Source organism: Prunus dulcis, chromosome 1 (genome assembly GCF_902201215.1).
Source record: "Prunus dulcis chromosome 1, ALMONDv2, whole genome shotgun sequence".
In the NCBI taxonomy this organism is placed as follows: Eukaryota; Viridiplantae; Streptophyta; class Magnoliopsida; order Rosales; family Rosaceae; genus Prunus; species Prunus dulcis.
In genome coordinates, this window is record NC_047650.1 from 35,949,176 (window position 1) to 35,965,507 (window position 16,332).

General features: G+C 37.1%; 1 long non-coding RNA gene and 2 pseudogenes across 2 annotated transcripts; 2 read left to right on the forward strand and 1 right to left on the reverse strand.

Annotated features, from left to right (window-relative positions):
* Window positions 1-5,973: 5,973 nt before the first annotated feature.
* LOC117619095 lies at window positions 5,974-10,054 on the forward strand (annotated as a pseudogene). Its single transcript, XR_004584529.1, has 9 exons — window positions 5,974-5,997; window positions 6,919-7,147; window positions 7,257-7,331; window positions 7,607-7,735; window positions 7,921-8,075; window positions 8,366-8,521; window positions 8,626-8,742; window positions 9,222-9,428; window positions 9,620-10,054. The product of XR_004584529.1 is annotated as a transcriptional corepressor LEUNIG-like (transcript).
* An 883-nt stretch (window positions 10,055-10,937) lies between these two features.
* On the forward strand, window positions 10,938-12,233 carry LOC117619101 (annotated as a pseudogene).
* Window positions 12,234-14,993: 2,760 nt separating this feature from the next.
* Window positions 14,994-15,997, reverse strand: LOC117616099. The gene is made up of 3 exons (XR_004584103.1): window positions 15,499-15,997; window positions 15,178-15,236; window positions 14,994-15,093 (listed from the first exon to the last, which is right to left on the reverse strand). It is a non-coding gene; the product is annotated as an uncharacterized LOC117616099 (long non-coding RNA).
* Window positions 15,998-16,332: the final 335 nt, after the last annotated feature.

Below are 16,332 nucleotides of genomic sequence, written 5' to 3' on the forward strand. Positions count from 1 at the left end.
TGCTAGTAGAAATGTTGAAGAAGATGATGGCCATAGTAGGTACAGTTTTGTATCTGAAGAAATTGATATGGATGATAATGATTTTGGTGATTTTGGTTCCGATCCGTATGAGTTTGCCAATGTGATTGGGGATGGAGATCAACGAGTGTACCCTGGTTGTAGAAAGTACACGAAGTTATCGGCATTAGTGAAGTTGTATAATTTGAAGGCAAAAAATGGGATGAGTGATGTCTGTTTTACAGAATTATTGATACTTCAAGGCGATTTGCTTCCAGAAGGAAATACAATACCAACCTCTATGTATGAGGCTAAAAAGACTTTGTGTGCATTGGGGCTGAGTTATGAGAAAATGCACGCATGCCCCAATGATTGCATCTTGTATAGGAAGGAGTATGAGGATTCAACTAATTGTCCTACTTGTGGTATCTCAAGGTGGAAGCAAGGCAAAAATTCAATCTTGAAAGAGGGTGTGCCAGCGAAGGTGGTGTGGTATTTTCCTCCAATTCCAAGGTTTAAAAGGATGTTTCAATCACATGAGACAGCTAAGAGTTTGACTTGGCATGCTGCTAGAAAATCAATTGACGGTCAGATGTCTCATCCGGCGGATTCCCCGTCTTGAAACTTCTTGATGATAAATGGCCTGAGTTTGGTAATGAGCCGAGAAACTTGAGATTGGCTCTTTCATCTGATGGATTCAATCCCCACAGTTCTCTAAGTAGCAGATATAGTTGTTGGCCGGTTATCTTAGTTACATATAATCTCCCTCCATGGTTGTGCATGAAGCGAAAGTTCATGATGTTAACCTTATTGATTTCCGGTCCTAAACAACCCGGAAATGATATAGGCGTCTACTTGGAGCCTTTGATTGATGATTTAAAATCTTTGTGGGTTGGGATTAGAGGAGTGTATGATGCACATAATGGAGAATACTTTACACTCAGAGCTGCATTAATGTGGACAATTAATGATTTCCCGCCTATGGAAACTTATCTGGTTGTGTTGTTAAAGGATATAAAGCTTGTCCAATATGCGGCGATGATACACCTAGTCACAGGTTGAAAAATGGCCACAAAATTTGTTACATTGGGCATAGAAAATGGTTACCAATCAATCATCCATATAGGAGGCAGCGTGCAGCTTTTAATGGGAAACCTGAATATGGCATACCTCCCGAGCCATTAACCGGAGAAGAAGTGCTGCATATGGTTGAAAATGGTGACGGAGTTTGTTGGAAGAAGAAATCAATATTCTTTGATCTCGAGTATTGGAAATACCTTCCTGTGAGGCATGCCCTAGATGTTATGCACATTGAGAAGAATGTTTGCGATAGTATCATTGGTACATTGCTGGAGATCCCTGGAAAAAAATAAAGATGGGATTGCTGCTCGATTAGATTTATTGAACATGGGGGTCAAAACTGATTTGCAACCCAAGTATGGAGAAAAACGTACTCGTTTGCCTCCTGGGCCTTGGAATTTGTCAAGAGCAGAGAAGAGAGAGGTTTGCAATTCTTTCTATGGTATGAAGGTCCCTGAAGGTTATTCTTCAAATATTAAAAATCTTTTATCTTTACAAGATTCAAGACTTCTTGGCCTTAAATCACATGATTGTCATACCTTAATGCAACAATTGCTCCCTGTGGCAATTCGTTCTGTTTTGGAGAAGCTTGCAAGGTATGCAATAACTCGTTTGTGCTTCTTCTTCAATGCTATATGTGCAAAGACTGTTGATGTTTCCAAGCTAGATAAGTTGGAAGAAGATGTAGTAGTTACTCTGTGTTTGCTTGAGAAGTACTTTCCCCTTCATTCTTTGATATCATGGTTCATCTAGTAGTACATCTTGTCAGAGAAGTTCGTCTATGTGGGCCAGTATATTTTAGGTGGATGTATCCGTTTGAAAGATATATGAAAGTGCTGAAGGGGTATGTTCAGAATCGTACTCGTCCGAAGGTTGCATTGCTGAGCGGTATATAGCTGAAGAAGCGGTAGAGTTTTGTACTCAGCATTTATCTGATGTTAGTACAGTTGGAGTGCCTTCAAGCCAAAAGATGGGAGTTTCAAAGCCATTATCAGGTTGCACAGTGAGCGTAGTTGATCGGGACCTGTTGAATCAAGCACATCTATATGTCTTGGAGAATACGGAGGAAGTCCTACCTTATATCGAGTACGTATGAGTTTTATTCTTCAAGTTTCCATTTTAAATTATTTCTTATGTTTATCTTATATATTTGGGACCGTAATGCTTGAATTTTTCGTGTCATGTAGGCAACATATGATCCACATCAAGGCTGCTTATCCAAAATTTAGAAAGAGAACAAAGTGGCTGCAGGATAAGCACAATAGCACTTTCATTCAATGGCTACGCTTCAAGGTATATGTTGTTGAATAACATATTTCTCTTTTAATTTTCTTCTTATTTCTATGTTAGATTGAATTAAGATTTGATTAATTTGCAGGTTCAAAGTGAACTTGAGGAAGACAATAATGGCGTATCAGAAAATTTAAGGTGGCTAGCAGCTGGTCCAAACATGGCAGTGCCATTATATAGGAACTATCTTATTAAAGGTATTAAATTCAATATCAAGGCACAAGATGATGTGCGGACAACTCAAAATAGTGGAGTTTATTTACTTGCACAAACCATGCAAGTTGCTAGTGCCAAGGATAAAAACCCAATTCTCTCAAATATGGGTTTCTATGGTGTCATTCAAGAAATTTGGGACCTTGACTACCAAAAGTTTACAATCCCAGTCTTTAGGTGTGATTGGATAGATAGTTCTGGTCTTGTAGTCGGCGAACTTGGATTTACCCTTGTAGATTTGAGTAAAATTGGACATAGGAATGACCAATTTGTTTTGGCTTCTCAAGTCAAACAAATATTTTTTTGTTGACGACCCGATGCATCGTGGTTGGTCGGTAGTTTTATCAATGCCTAATAGAGAATATAATGATGTTATTGGTGATGAAGTCTTAGGTGATGTGATAATTGAGTGTGAGCCATTTACTAGAGGGATGCCAAATGTTGACACATTTGATGAACTGGTGGGTGAGTTAGGTGGTCAAAATATTCGAGATGGGTGTGAAGATATATGGATTGAATGATGCTTATGTAATTGGCGGTGTATGACATTCATTTTATAATATATTGTAATGTGATTTCTTCACTTTCATTATACAGGTTTTGGCCACAAAACAATCAGTGCAAAAAATACTGGATCCAGATTAAATCATTATATTCTGCATAAAAAACAACGTCTGTTCAAATAAAACACGACGTTATGGTTAACCATTTATTCAGCATATTTACCGGCGTCTTAAAGCAACGTAACAATGAAGAACCACGACGCTATTGTGAAGCAATTATCCAGGATATCACGTCGGGGAAGGATTAAGAACAGCCATGTAATCCAAAATAACACGACTCAATCCCATAATACTGACGTCTAAAAATGAGATTAAATATCTGAACATTAATTTAGAACCGACGTGGTTTATTAAATGCGTCGTAAATAATGACGTTGTTTAGAAGTTCAACGTCGTCTACATTAATAAGTGCGTCGTGAGTAATGAATACATATAAATACAACGTCGACTATATAAATGCCACCGACGTTGTTTCGCATTTCAGCGTCAACAACATAAATACATACGTCGTAAATAATGACACAGACAGCTATATCTACGTCATCTTTTTTAGACCAATCGAAGTGGAAAACTTATTTCACGACGGTCTTTTGTAAATAAGAGGCGTAGTAGTTTTCAATAACGTCGTCTTCTCATGTATTTAAAGATGTCATATTTTTTCTTGTCGTGAAAATTATATTTAACGGCGTATTGTTTTAGTTATCGTCGTTGTATGTCTATATTGCGGCCTTGTTCTTCTAATATGTCATATTTTTCCTTTTTAACGACGGTGATTTGTTTTTGTTGGTCGTCTATTCTCATCCTCGACTATTTTTTAAAACTTATGAAGACTAAACACGTCTGTTTTTATTTTTTTTCGACGTTGTTTTATTTAACAACGTCTAATTTATCGTCGTTGTTGTTTCTGAAAATAGGACGTATAAATTTTGTAATACGACTCTCATATATTAGTAACCGACGTTGGTTGTTTTTTCAACGTCTAATATATAAATACATACGTCGTAAACAATGACACTGACAACTATTTCCACGTCATGTTTTATAGAAAAATCGAAGTGGAAAATGTATTATACGACGGCTGGTTTTATATATGCGACGTAGTAGGAATCAATAACGTCGTCTTCTAATTTTCTTAAAGGCGTCATATTTTTTGTTGTCGTGAAAATTATATTTAACGGCGTATTATTTTAATTTGCGTCGTTGTATGTCTATTTTGCGGCCTTGTTCTGTTAATATGTGTCATATTTTTCCTTTCTAACGCCGGTTTTTTTCGAGAGTTTGTCGTCTATTCTCATCCCCGACTGCTTTTTTCGTTCTTTTTGTAGAATAAAGGCGTCGTTTTTTATTTGTTGATGACGTTTTATATTTTAACAACAACGGTGATTTAGCGTCGTGGTTTATGAGGGAAAAGATGACGGTGGATTCCACGACCACTGAAAAACTCAATACACGACGGTGATTTACCGTCGTCTTTTTGCTTATTTGTAGTAGTGTATGTTAATCCCAGCTGTGACGTATATTATCAGGTTGATTACCTCTTCTTTGACCCTGCAGCTCAGACGGTACCAGTGGCATTGCCACCATTAATATCTCCACCTACAGCCAATGCAAGAGGTATATATGTATATTTGATTATTGACTTTTCTAAACTTCAATTGATGGTGATATATAACTTGTTTCTTTGTACCCCATTCTTTGATCTGAGAATATTTGTTTATGATTTTTCTTAATTTGCAGGAAAGGAGCAACATATCTCAAACTCTCATCGTTATATTCGTGTCGATCCTACTTCCTTTCATTGTTATGCTTTGATCCGATGCGTATAGCTTCCATGTATTAGTTTGGAGATAATATGTTGACAGAAAAATAGTGCTTGTTATACTTTTCTTTTATCCAGAGAAGGAATAGAATCTTATGTATGTAAAAAGGTATACATTTTGTGGTTGTTGAATGCAACAAGAAGAAAGAAATTGGTATGTATGATCTATCAGATGTTTAATTCCCTGTTTGTGATTGTAAGGTTTGTCCTTGCTCTCTGATTTCAAAAATAAAGCTTTGACTTTTTATGTACTTTAAAAATATTTATTATAAAAAAATAAAAAAGAGCATAATTTGTGCGGGTCTTGGCTTTCTCTCATGGTTACTCTGACTTTTCATTATATTAATGCAAGTAAATGATTGCTTATGATAAGCTAAAATGATTACTATTATTACTAATTACTAATTAATTATAATTTGAGTTTAACAACCAGCCACCATTGAATTCCAAGACATACAATCTTTAAAAATTCACAGAAGATTATACGTACGGTCAGTACAATCACAAACAATATAAATAATCTCGTCTCAGACGCCATTAGCAAGAAAAATTAACAGAATTGTTAAGATACTATGGTATTTCTTGTGAAAAATTCTTGTCATATGTTTAATATTTTTGTTTGATCCGATGCGTAATGACATTAAATAATTTTTTGATTTATTGACTTTTCTAAACTTCAATTGATGATGATAACTTGTTTCTTTGTACCGCATGCTTTGATCTGAGAAGATTTGTTGATGATTTTTTCTTAATTTGCAGGAAAGAAGAGCAACATATCTCAAACTCTCATCGTTATTCTGGTGTCAGTCCAACTTTCTTTCATCATTATATATGCTTTGATCCGATGCGTACTTATCCACGTCGCTCATTTGATATCAAACAAACACTACGCTTTATAAACCTAACAAGAGAAACTTATACCACCGAGCTTTGTAACGCAAGCTTGTAACCCGAGTGGTAGGGGCTTTGAGAGCATATAATTAATACCATGCATATATATCAAATACGAGGATGTATTATTCAAATGTTAATTCGGTATAGCAATGCAGCTATAATATTTTTTTTAACGTTGAAAAAACTGAGTATAGCCATGCGACTATACTATTTTGTTAAAAGAATTGGGAAAAAGTCCAGTAAAGCCGTGCGGACACACCACTGCCTTAAAAAGATTGGAAAAAACCTGGTATAGCCTTTTTTTAATTAAAAAAATTAAGAAACACGGGTATAGTCGGGCGGCTATAACATTAATTTTAAAAAAAAATTAGGAACAAGAGTATATCAGTGCGGCTATACTACTGCTTTTTTAAAAAATTGGAAAAAAAAGAGTATAGCCGGCCAGCTGTACTACTTCTTTCCCAAAAAAATTTAGAAAAAACGAGTGTATCCGTTCGGCTATACTATTTCTTTTTAAAAAGTTACATAAAACGAGTACATATATGCGGATATACTATTTTTTTGTTAAAAAAACAGTAGTACGGCCGGACGGCTATACTATTTCTTTAAAAAAATTGTGAAAAACCCCAGTACAGCCGTGCGGCTATACTACTATTTCTTTTAATGGGAAAAAGAGTATAGCCGTTCGGCTACACCATTGTTTTTTAAAAAAAATTGGAAAAGCCTAGTATTGCAGCCCGGCTATACTATTTCTTTTTAAAAAGGGAAAAAAATTAAGTATAGCCCCTATACTATTTCTGTTTAAAAATATTAGATAAAACGAGTATATATGTTCGTCTATACTATTTGTTTAAAAAAATTGGAAATAAAAAACCCAGTATAGCCTTGCGGCTATACGATTGAATTGTTTTAAAAATTAGAAAAAACCGAGTACAGCCGCCTGGCTATACTATTTCGTTGCGTGCGGCTATACTATTGCATTTCAGTACATAATAAAAAAAAATTGGAAAAACGAGTACAGCCGTGCGGCTATATGTTTTTTTTTTTTTTTTTGTAAATAAGGTTTCGAAAAACCGGGCTGGGAGAAAGAGAAAGCAGCCAGTGTCATCTTCAGGTCCTGCCAATAGCACGGGAAAGCAAACACAGCTGGGCCTTCCCCGAGTTCAGCCCCTTCAACTCCCTCAACGCACACTCCTGCAGATGTAATCTCAATGCCTGCCTTGCCCCATAGTGGTAGCTCCTCCAAGCCTCTGATGGCACTGGGACTCTTACATCACCATCAAATCAGTTGGTGAGCGACTTCTTCAACTTCGTGTATTAGAAGGAATTGGCAACTCCTTGCATGTATTCTCATTGGAATTCCATTTTGGCTGTGGGATGATAAAGATCTTGAATTGCAGGCTGATATGGATCCATTTGTAGAGGATGGTTCTCTTGATGATAATGTCGGGACTTTTTTATCCCATGATGATGTTGTACGTTAATAAAATACCAGGGCACTGCAAGTAATAGGTATTGAATCACAAGTCTGAATCAAATATCTTTATTTTTTCATTAATTTTTTTCTCACTTGTATTAATTACCATGTGTTTTTGGTAATTGTACCATCCACAAACTTAGAAACAATGTCAGTGCATAATCCCAGCATTAATATATATATATATATATATATATATTTATATTTATATATCTGTATATGTTTTTAAATATGGTTGTGGTGAAGCTACTATCATTTACTTTGAGGGCTCAGAATTTGAATTTGACTTTAGGGTTCACATCTACGGAAGTACACTCTGTTAAAGCAAGCACAAGCAAGGTTACTAGCTGTCACTTCTCATCGGATGGAAAGTTTCTTGCTAGTGGTGGCCATGATAAAAAGGTGAGTGAATGAATGTCTAATTGCTAAGAACTGCTGTGGGGAGGATTCAATGCTGCTACATATTGATTCTTCCAGAACATAAATGTGAAATTGCTTGCTTAATTTACTTATTAAAAGCAATAAGGTTGTTTTTTTGGGTCTTGCGTTTACTTATTGAAAGTCTTCTTGATATATGTATGATGCAGGCTGTATTGTGGACACAGATACATTAAAGGTAAAATCAACCCTTGAAGAACATTCAGCTTTGATCACTGATGTTTCGTTTTAGTCCAAGCATGCCACGTCTCGTCTTGCAACGTCTTCATTCGACAAAACTGTCAGGGTCTGGGATGCTGACAATGTTAGTTGAAAATTCTTTCGTTCTATTCATCTTATACTTTGAAAATAACCTTTTGTTTCGAAAATCGAATACTTTGAGTAATCAGACTAAGTATACTTCTAGATTGATCTCTATCATATATTCCATAATCTTTCCCATGATAAGTTTGTCTTTGTGCTGGGTCATTGTTGGGGTGCTGAAGTGGTGGCCCTATTCTTAAAAGTAGTGATGATTTATCTTTTTTGTATCTTTTAACTGTGACATGTAACGGATGTGCTGTATTAAAGCATCGTTATGTCTTTAATCTGCAGCCTGGCTATTCTCTCCGTACCTTTATGGGACATTCTGCCTCTGTTATGTCATTAGATTTCCACCCAAATAAAGATGACCTTATCTGCTCCTGCGACTCGGATGGTCAGATACGCTACTGGAGTATTAACAATGGCAGCTGCTCAAGTGTGTTCAAGGTAGAATCTTGTCTATTTGGATGTAGAAGTTCAGTGGGGTGGGGTAATAGTGGTTCTCAGATTATTCGCATTTTTATAAATTGTGTCTGGTTTGTACGTATTAGGGTGGTACAGCACAGATGAGATTTCAACCCCGCCATGGAAGATTTCTTGCTGCAGCGGCAGATAATGTTGTATCTATACTGGATGTCGAGACACAGGCTTGTCGGCATTCATTACAGGTCAGTTTAACTTCTGATTCTTTCTTGAGTTCTATATCAACGATGATATTCTTTTCGGTGAATAACAGTGGCATTATTTCCACAGAAAAAAAGGATCCTGCTTGACTCTTATATACTTTATTTCTTTTTTGGGTTACATTGGAAGGGATCAGACCCTTGACCTATCCTAATCTTAACCCTAACCCATATCCCTACCCTCCCTCACCACTTAGCTAACCTAAAGGGCTTAGTCTGATAATCATTATTGTGGTCTCGTTGCAAGTATCTGGATGGTTCAGGTGTTTGTTTCACTGGGAAACGGTGATGTTTGTAGGATTAAATATTTCGTTGAATTTCTACTAACGTATTTATCTGTTGTCTTTTGGCACTTGATGCAATTTGATGTTCCTATACAAATTCTTGAACTATTTACTTCTGTTGTCCTAATATTTTCATGTAGATTCTCAATTGTGTTACTTGGAATTTGGTTTTGAATGCAGGGGCATACTAAGCCTGTCCATTCTGTGTGCTGGGATCCATCTGGCGAGTTCCTTGCATCTGTCAGTGAGGACTCTGTAAGAGTTTGGACACTCAGATCAGGAGGTGAAGGGGAATGTGTTCATGAGTTGAGCTGCAATGGAAGTAAATTTCATTCATGTGTTTTCCATCCGACGTATACTTCCCTGCTGGTCATTGGCTGTTATCAGGCAAGTCAATTCTGCATTATTGCACTCAAGTAATGTTTGTTACATTTTTGGTCAGAGACCACCATTCTCTTAAGCTGTTAGGATGTTTGTTCCTATTTTACCTGTTTCACTGCCATAGAAACGATTCTTTACTGATGGTTATGTTGCTGCAAAATATCACATTTGATGATTATCTGGGAAAATAATTGCAGTCATTGGAGTTGTGGAACATGACAGAGAACAAGACAATGACTCTATCAGCGCATGATGGACTTATTGCTGCTTTGGCTATGTCAACTGTTACGGGTTTGGTTGCTTCGGCTAGTCATGATAAGTTTGTCAAGCTCTGGAAGTGAAATGATTGTTACTCTGCTTTAACTGTACTTCACAAAATAGGAATAGGTTTCTACCAGTCTTGGTCCAATGCTTTGTAGTTTGTCTTTTGGTTGCTCGATTGATCGTCGTCTTTTGCTTTTTTGGATCTCGAACTTCGGCTCCATATGACCCCCAGAAACTGACCTTGTAAGATTATTGTTGTATTTGTCTACCTGTTACTATAATAGTAAACCTGGAGATCTGTCATGCTTCATGGAACTCTTGTAACGCTCTTCAAACAGTAAAATAGAATTTTTATGATTCCTTTCTCATTTTGTTTCATTTTGGTTCAATGCAAACTATATAATTCCAAGCTCCCGAATCTCTTTGAGATGATAATTGTTCTCTCATCAATGTCCATTTCGTCAGTTTAAATGGGTTCCTGTGCCTTCTGTGCAAACTGTTTCAAAGTTTTTCTATACGTATGAAATTTTACACTTAAGAGAGGTCATTAATAAAATTGAGGCTGATTGCGTTTCGTTGCTGCCTAAAACTAAGCAAATGAAAGACCAACCACTAAAGAAATTTGTTTCAGATCCTGTGCTTCATATGTCCGTTACTTCAATTAGGTGCTGCCACAGAGGGATCCCTGGCGGAGCATGGGGTTTTGACAGCCCGGGAAGGGAGAGATTGTTGTGTGCCGGTAACATCCCGTGGCATCTTGAGAGACTCCAACACAAATTATTTCTGTGTGATGCATTGCTTAAAGCCTGAATGTCAAAGGTCTCTGGATAAAAGAATATCCAATGGCCAAGGGAACCATGCAAGTCTAACGACAACTAAACCAAGTTTGGCTGATATCTTATGTAAAAAATCTACTTGGCCAAACAAAATTTATTTCCCTATGTTTATCTATTCTAAATTTTTTACATGTTTGCGAAAGATATATATGGTTTTCTAGTTAACATCGTATTATGTAAGCTTATAGTGTTCTTGGATTTTCCGGCCTTCTCCCTTTCATGTTTATAGTTAAATATTAAGATGTCCTCTGGCCATTGATTCCAGTTGGGATATTTTAGAGCACTTGTAAATTGGTTATTTGGTTATATATCATTGTCGCTACAGAAACTCTGCTCTGCAATGTAAATAAAACCCTCTAAAGAAGAAGCAACTCATCAGAAACGCAAAGCAGGTTTAAGAACATCTCCAGCAAAGATGGGTTCTGATTCTCAATGCCGGACACCGGCCATAGAGTTGTCTATCAATTCAGTGAGATTCGAACGTTGAACTGATGATTGGCACCATTAGAGCAAGAGTGTTAGAGAGGCTTGTGAAAATTATGGTTGTTTTGAAATAGTGTATGATAAGATACCTCTGCACTTGAGAGCAGAGACCTTCTCAGTGATAAAGGAACTTTTCAGCCTTCCATTAGAAGCAAAAGAATATTAATCCAAAGCCTTACCATGGTTACTTTGGACAGTATGCAAGTATTCCCTTGTATGAGAGCTTTGGCCTTGAAGATTCCTCCAACTATGACTCTCTTAAAAGCTTCACAGAGCTGATGTGGCCTAGTGGTCATGACCAGTTTTGGTAATAAGTTTCATTGCATTGTTCAAGAACTTATTTTGAGCTTATGTTCAACATGCATGTATAGTTAGAGTGATTTTTATTCTTGTTCATGTTGTTCTGTTTCCAACAGTAACACTGTAGTTACCATGATGAAGAAGCTGGATGAGCTGAAGGATATATATGATTGACATGATGATTCTTGATAGTTATGGTTTGGGAGAGAAATCGAATTCAATAGTGCCATGTAAGACGCTGATACGGGTGATGAAGTACAGCGCACCTCCATCTGGAGAGTACATGAAAGGGCTCCAAGCTCACACGGACAAACAATTCAGCACAATACTTTATGATGATCAAGTTTCTGGGCTTGAATTTGAAACAAAGGATGGACAATGGAACAAGTTATCTCTATCTCCTAGCTCCTTCATCTTCTTAGTTGGAGATCCTCTTATGGTACAATTTAAAACTAATTTATTTATAACTGAAATTACTTAGATGTAAACATATCTGATACAATCAGAACATGTGCTCAATATGATCTTGTGCAGCAAACATGCAACTTGGTAACACCTTCTAAGTGTGCTGAAGCTTGAAGATACACATATATGTGATCACTCATGATGACTTGTTGTCCTTGACATTGACTTGCAGGCATGGAGTAATGGCAGAATGCATCCCGTGAAGCCTCGTGTGATGATGTCTGGAGAAAAAGATTGATATTCTCTAGGAGCATTTGCAGTTCCAGTTGAGGGTACCATCGTCAAGGCACCAAAGGAGTTAGTTGATGAAGAATATCCTCAAATTCTCAAAGAATTTGAATACATGGATTTTACCAAGTTCTCCTATTCAGAGGAAGGAAGGGCCATAGACTCAGCAAGGCAAGTTTTTGTGTTTGCTGGAATTAGCACTAGAGAACAAGACAATGGCTCTAGCAGAACATGAAGGACTCATCGCTGCTTTGGGTGTGCCAACAGGTTTGTTTTCTTCAGCTAGTCACAATAAGTTGTGAAGCTTAAGTGAAACGATTGTTACTCCGATTAACTGCGCTTCACAATAGAAGTTCAGTTTCTATTAGTCTTGGTCCAATGCTTGTTGTTTGTGTCTTTTGGTTGCGTGGTTGATCATTGCCATTTTACTTTTCCCGGTTTTGAACTTTGGCTCCATATGTCTCCCAAAACTCACCATGTAATGTTAGGTATGCCTGTTGCTATAATAGTAAAGTTGGATATCTAGGCTGATGCTTCATGGATCTTTTGAGACACCCCAAACAGTTGTATAGAAATTTTCTATTTCCATTCTCATTGGGTTTCAGAATGTTAAGGCATGCATATGATTTGCTTCTCCCTAAATTCATATTTGAGCAACAAACTATTCAGTTTCGAGCTGCATATTCGTTCTGAGACGAAATCTGAAACCAAAGGAATGTGATGTTAAACAAGAGGTTTGATGGGCATGATTTGAATTGATAAATATGCGCATGCCCAGCATATGTCTAATCTCAACTAGAACAAGTTTGGATGTTAGCTTATGTAAAAATCTTACTTGGCCGGACGAAATGGTTCTCTAAAAAAACAATAAAAAAATGTACATGCTTGTGTAAGGTGATGGATAAGTATATGGTTTTCTAGTTAACAACTTAACATCGTATTATGTAAGCTTCTAAGTTCTAGTGTTCTTGGATTATATACTGGCTAATATAATAAGTTGCCATTCTAATTAAAGATTCCATCTCTCCCTATCAACTGATCCAAATTAAAAACTTTACATGACCTCTGATTGGAAAGTGGGTAGCCGGCTATACTCCTTTTTATACAATTTATAAAAAGAAATAGTATCGCTGTGCGGTTATACTCGGTTTTTTCCAATTTATAAAAAAACAAATAGTATGGCCGGGCGGCTATACTCGGTTTTTTAAATAGCCGAACGGCTATACTGGGTTTTTTTCCAATTTTTTATAAAAAGGAATGGTATAGCCGGTCGGCTATACACGGTTTTTTCAAATATTTTTAAAAAATAGTATAGCCGGTCGGCTATACTCGTATTTTTCCAATTTTTTAAAAAAGAAATAGTATAGCCGGTGGCTTAGTAACTTTCCAAGAAGTAGTACAGCCGCCCGGCTATACTTGGTTTTTTAATTTTTAAAAAACGAAATAGTATAGCCGTGCGGCTATACCGGGTTCTTTCAATTTTTTAAATAGAAATAGTATAGCCGATCAGCTATACACGGTTTTTTAAATTTAAAAAAAATATATAGTATAGCCGCCTGCCATACTATTTATTTTATTTTATTTTCAAAAAGAGCCAAGTAAAACTGTGCGGCTATACAATTTTCACTTCAGCTTCAGCAGCTGGTCAATATTAATAAACCACCTAACAAAAGACATCAGAAATACACAGGGCCAGTGGTGGTGGCCTTGATAAAACGGTGGGTGAATGATTATCTGAATTTCTTCAATTATTTTGGGCAAGAATGAAAAATGGATTTTATTTATAAGAAAATACAGAGGCTATACTATTTATAAAAAAATTAAGAAAATACCGAGTAAAGCCGCCCGGTAACGTTGCTCTCGCCATCATGCCAAGTAACAAGGAAAAAGAAACCAGAAGTTTATATTTTGAAATGAGAAGAATGTTTGAGATAATAAGGAAGACTTGGGGTACATCAATATCAGGTATAGTTTTCTTTGACAATTGAGATTAGGAAGACTTGAGATCAGGTAAAGTCCTTTTCTATCTGTCTCTGGCAGCTGGTATAGTTTGGATAAGGCGTGATCACGAGGAACGAATGAAACTAAAAGTGAAAGAAAGAAGTTGACTGTAGTACATTCAAAATAAAATCAAACCCTATAAGGGCAATCACTAGTTTAACTGGGAAGCATAATGAAACTCATTTCAAAGAGACGTACCGGTTCAGAAGAACATTAGGATTGTAGGGAAACAGATTCTTTTGGTGTAGACCTTCAATAGAAATTTTAAGTGAAAGTAAGCACTCTTTGGCTTCTTTGAAATACTGTCCTCCATTTTGGGTGTGCTTGCAGCCATTTTCATTTTCTTCATCAGGTTCATCATCAAGAAATGTAAGATGATTTTTTGTTGGTGCAAGAGAATGCCCTCCCCAGGAACTCGAGCCACCCAATGAAACTTTTCATTTCTTGCAAAATGATTGATTTGTAGCTTGCCCACCCACTAGAAATTCCACAAATAAGCTCCATGAATCACACACTTTACGCAAGCACCTAAAAGAGAATGCATTAAGAACGGTAAGAAGCAAATGAAAGATACAAAGAGTTGCAATTGAAAACAACTGTCTGGGGTCAACCAAATTGATTCTTGTTTTGCTAATTAGTTAAGAAGTCATGTAAAAGCAGAGGGTTAATGTTTTATAGTTTAGTCACTGAGGTCGACACCAGAAAAATGCAGCCCACCACGGTTTAGATTTCATAAGTTAAGAGAAGGTGTAGAAAGAGAAAAGACCTTAAAGATATTCTGCACAACTGATTCCGGTATCTTTTGAAATAAGGTAATCAAGAAGCACCTGATGGTCATAGCTCAACTGCAAAATAGGAAGAAAAAAGAAAGTGCACAATGTCAGTGATTCTTTTTTATTCTGCAATACCATGTACTTCAAATTAACAACTAGGAGGCATGCCGAAGTGGAAATGCAGATATGTAAATGTCCAAGAGTGAGCATCTTGCCTCTAATAGGAAAAGATGGAACAAGAGTACAGGATTGAAAAGATCTGAGACACGGAAAAGTAAATTGCCATTCGAATCCTCCAATGAAACCTTTTCCCTTTCATCCCTATATAAACTCAAAAATCTTGTTAAAAGGAATCCATGACGATAACTTTTAAAACAATGGAAAACTAGGATATTAATTCCTTACTGTTCTGCACAACAAGGTACACAAAGCAGATGCAAGAGCACTTTGAATAATACATCATCCTACAGTTCAAAAACAAGCCAAGAAATCAGGACATGAGTCTAAAAAACTGCAAGAAAAATAGTACAAATGAAGAATGCAGAACTGCAATTTTAGTACGTGAAATTGTTGAATAAGATGATGCATTCAGATAGACAAAACAAAATATGGATACAAATTTTCTTTTTTTGGGTCTGGGTGAATAGATTGCCTATTTTGCTTATATCACGTTGCATATAAACATAGACAAAAAAACTCCTAGTTTCAAAGATAAAGAAGACATACCTCTTTGATATACAGTTGGATGAAGGATTTGACAAAGTCAACACATTCTACAAAATACATTTCATGATCCACTGTCATATTAGCTGGAAGATGCCCTTGAAGCCAGTTATAAAGCTCCAAGAGACCTTTCTTTCTTAGACAGTAACATTAGGCTTCTAGTACTAGAAAGAAATCAATAAAGCAGAAAGGCATTGGTGAGCAATGCCAATGCGCCTCCCTCCACTAACCGACCTCTCCCTGCATGCGTGTTGACGACTAATTTATCCTTTCCTTTTCTTCACCCCAACCAAGACCACCAGGAATTATAAATCTCTCACTCCCTCTTCATTTGCCTCCCAATTCTCACTCTCTCAACAACAGAAACACAGTTTTCTATCTCTTCCTTTCACTCCACACGAAACAAACCCCTCATTTCTTATGCCTTTCCTTATTTTATGTCACCTTTCCTCCTTCTCACACACTATATACATGTCACCTTTGCTCCTTCGCACCAGCAAGCTTGTCTGTCTTCATTTGGAAAAAAAGGACACGACCCGCCCCGCTGCCCAGACCCGCCCAAGCCGCCTAGGTGCCGCCTGGATCCGCCCAGGCCGCCTAGGCCCCGCCCAGATCCTCCCAGGCCGCCTAGGCCCCCTCTAACTCCCTGGTGTCGGTGTCCTCCCGCCTAGCGCCTAGGCCGATATCTCGAACACTGCTCAAAACCAGGAACGGGCTTGCTCGGTGCCCTAGACGTTCGTAGTGATGAGTTCAAGTCCGATTCGCCAGAATATTACCCCAAAAAACCGAGTACAGCCGAACGGCTATACTATTTTAAAAAAAATTAACAAAATACCG